Source organism: Gadus morhua, chromosome 11 (genome assembly GCF_902167405.1).
Source record: "Gadus morhua chromosome 11, gadMor3.0, whole genome shotgun sequence".
NCBI lineage: Eukaryota > Metazoa > Chordata > Actinopteri > Gadiformes > Gadidae > Gadus > Gadus morhua.
The window spans coordinates 22,968,674-22,972,820 of record NC_044058.1 but is presented as its reverse complement, the minus strand read 5'-3'; positions in this window follow the sequence as shown (position 1 = coordinate 22,972,820).

Below are 4,147 nucleotides of genomic sequence, written 5' to 3'. Positions count from 1 at the left end.
TCCGACCACCATTGGACCCAGCAGACGCTCTTTTTGTTGGAGGCTGTGTGTGTACGTGCGTACGTGCAGCGCTTTTGCTTCAAGGCCCGAGTTGGAGGGTGCCTTATGGACTATCAGTGGGACTGGTGAGTTTGGAGTCCCATCCAGTTCAACATTTCAGGGGCAGAAGGGGCCCGCCCTCTACCTTCCCTTCCAGAGGGGTCCCGCCTTCTAAACCTTCCAGAAGGGGCCCGCCCTCTACCTTCCCTTCCAGAGGGGTCCCGCCTTCCAAACCTTCCAGAAGGGGCCCGCCCTCTACCTTGCCTTCCAGAGGGGTCCCGCCTTCTAAACCTTCCAGAAGGGGCCCGCCCTCTACCTTCCCTTCCAGAGGGGTCCCGCCTTCTAAACCTTCCAGAAGGGGCCCGCCCTCTACCTTCCCTTCCAGAGGGGTCCCGCCTTCCAAACCTTCCAGAAGGAGTCCGCCCTCTACCTTCCCTTCCAGAGGGGTCCCGCCTTCTAAACCTTCCAGAAGGGCCCCGCCCTCTACCTTCCCTTCCAGAGGGGTCCCGCCTTCCAAACCTTCCAGAAGGAGTCCGCCCTCTACCTCGTCTTCGTCTTCGCCGCTGCAGGCCTCTGCTTGCCCCCCAGGCCGTCCGCCTGAAGCTCCCTGCCATGCCCTGGTGCATTTTTCTGGCCGCCCGCCTGACGCCCCTCCGTCCTGCCCCGCTCCAGCTCCCTGGCCAGCCGGTCACCCCGTGCTCTGCCCCAGTCCATTTATTTTGGTTCCCTCCTCCTGGCTCCCCTCCACCCACCGTATTTGGGTTTGACTTTCTTTTTTTTTTGCATGTCGTTGGTCGCCTGATAGTCGACCCTTAAGGGGGGGGGTACAGTCATGGTCTGTCTGTTTCCTTGTCTTGTTTTGGTGTTGTTGCGTTTTTGAAGAAAGTAGTCCAATCCTTGGTCACTTTTAACTCACTTTATTTGTTAAAGTATCTCGGTATGGTAACTATGAAGTTACGCTGTTACGAAAAGAGAGCTGAGCCGCAAGGCAAAGCTCTCGATCTACCGGTCGATCTTCGTTCCTATCCTCACCTATGGTCATGAGGGTTGGGTGATGACCGAAAGGACGAGATCGCGGGTACAAGCGGCCGAGATGAGTTTTCTCAGAAGGGTGGCTGGCGTCTCCCTTAGGGATAGGGTGAGAAGCTCAGCCATCCGTGAGGAACTCGGATTAGAGCCGCTGCTCCTTTACTTAGAAAGGAGTCAGCTGAGGTGGTTCGGGCATCTGGTAAGGATGCCCACTGGGCGCCTTCCTTGGGAGGTGTTTCAGGCACGTCCAGTGGGGAGGAGACCTCGGGGAAGACCCAGGACTAGGTGGAGAGATTATATCTCAACACTGGCCTGGGAACGCCTCGGGATCCCCCTGTCAGAGCTGGTCAATGTGGCCCGGGAAAGGGAAGTCTGGGGCCCCCTGCTTGAGCTGCTCCCCCCGCGACCCGACCCCGGATAAGCGGACGAAGAGGAGATGAACTATGAAGCAAAAGGGAGAGAATTGTATCTAACGCGTATGAGAGAAATATCGTGAGCTACTTCGAGACCCAGGCTTAGGCCCGAGTCTCTCCGCAGGTCTACCTATGAGCGCTCTGTGGCCTCAATCTGAACTCCGTCCTGGTTTCTATCAAGTGGGCATGGCCTATGTGAAGTGGGCGTGGCCGGTGTGACGTAATGGCTCCGCCCTCCTCACCTGTCTAAAGGTACTGCCATCTGTGGCTGGAGTAGTTATTACAGCTTATGTGTTCGATCCTGCTTCCTAGTGGCTATGTGAGGGTAAAGCAGCTTGTGTGTTCGATCCTGCTTCCTAGTGGCTATGTGGGGGCAGCTTGTGTGCTTTAAATACGTAACAATCCCTCCTTGGTCATCGTAGACGACCATACTATAAAATTTTAGGCCATAAACACCATTTACCACACCGAAAACATAGTCAAAGTAGGAAAATCATCAGCACCACCGACCGAAGTGGAAAAACTCCATAGTGGAGATAAACCACAGCGCGTTCCCCTAATACTGAAACAGCATTCACCTTGGTGGGTCTCATAGGAAATACAGGTCATTGTCAACAATACAACAATAAGCATATAACCTGGTTGTCGTACAATATCACAGTCAAAAGGCACATAGATAAAGCATTCATAGAAATCCAAACTAATACTTCTGGTGATATGTGACAAAGTTATAACATTTTCGGCATGCATAAAAGTGAAAGGTACAAAATTAGGTGACATATATTTACAGCATGCATTGAAAGTAAAAAGTAAAAAATACCAAATCAAAAAATTCAAGATTATCTGTAGGCTCGCGTGGATATGGATGGCTCAGGTGATCTTCATGTATTGGTGCGCTGGTGCATGTGGGTGGTTTTGGACATTGTTATAGTCGCAGCTCTTGTTTCCCCCTGCCATCAGGACCTGTAATTCATGAACCCATATATATATACAAAACCTAAATTCATAAAGAAAAACATAACATGTAGATTAACAATCACACTCTGGATGGATTATGGATAACATTTTATCCTACATATTTAGTTTAATTGTAGGTATTGCCGATTATTAACCCTAGATTACGTGATCACTTTTAATGAAATGTCTGTTATTATCATAATCTCTAAGGAAATATTTAATTGTGTTGTCATTTTGGTACTCCGACCTCGTCAGGTCTGTTGTAGGGTGCATATCCACCGCGCTCCCGCCGGGTCCAATGTGGGGCGGGTTTAGTTCCTCTTTTGATGAGTTCAGCTGTATACCCTAGCGCCGTATCCCTGGACTTCTGTGGACGAGCGGTGTTCAGACAACTTTTAATGCTAATTGTTTATGTTATGGAGTCTAGATAATTATCCCTAAATCATATGATCTCCTTGTAACTCTTTTGGTAGGACTTCTTTCGGTTCTGGAATCCGGCTTGTCTAATTATTGAGTACAAGATAGTGCATGCATATTTGGTGGTACGATATTATATCTATTGCAATCGCTCCAACGGAAGCAATAGTTGACCCGTGAATATGTCACGCAGTGTTATTCTGTTTGTTTGAATGCAGTAGCTGATTAGTGCAGAATTTTACCCATTTAGATTTAATGTTCGCAAAATGTATTGTAATTGAACTACAGTGGTTGAGCTAACTCCCTCCTTGTGCACCGGTGAAAACCATGCGCATCATTTATTAATTTAACTAATTATTTTAGAAGTTAAACCCTGTGTCTATTTTAACCATCCTGGTTCTCTAATATCAATGTTCATAACACAACCAGCGTCTAGTGCACTCCTGTCGTGATACACAAAACGCAACAACCTGGACGTAATGTCTGTGAGTGTTAGGCATGCTGTACTGCTTATACTGCCACTTCCTGAAGAGAGAGAGAGAGAGAATATTTAAATGAATGCACACAAGTAAAATGATGAGTGTTGGGCATCCTTCACTGCTTATGTTGTCACTTCCTGAAGAGAAAAGAGAATATTTGGAATAATGTACACAATTAAAATGATGAATGCCGGGCATCCTTTACTGCTCAGGTTGCCAAGTCCTGAAGAGAAAGGAGAATAAGGCCACGTTTATACGTAGCAGGGTATTTATAGAAACGAATATTTCCCCCCCTTCCGTTTTCAAAAATAACATTGTGCACACATCGTTTTAAAAAAAGTTTTCGTTTACATCAAAACGCATAAATACACCGTTGAGCGCCATTATAACTATGCCAAACCTATGGGTGGCAGTGTAGGGAGAAGGATAAAGCCAGGCAAGCCAATAGTCCTCAGTAAAATGAGAGGCCAAACCGCATGGAAATATCTGCGTTTTCCCTTTGTGTAAACGGGGCCTAAATTTAGTAAAAATGCAATGATTTACAGATTGTTAAAACAATTAATGTTGGTGATTCAAAAAACACAGTAATTACAACCTATACAAATACATGCGTTTTCTGCCGATATTAACTAGGGAATGGCTCCCCGTATTTCAGCACTCAGACACACACAGACATTCGTTGAGAAGGTGCTGTGCAAAGACGGAATGAAACCCCCACTGAAGTCCACATTTTTTTTGAAAATGATAAATGTTGCAGATAAGAGATTAGGATGAAGAAAAAGGCCTTATTTAAATCAAAGATCTGCACAGAAA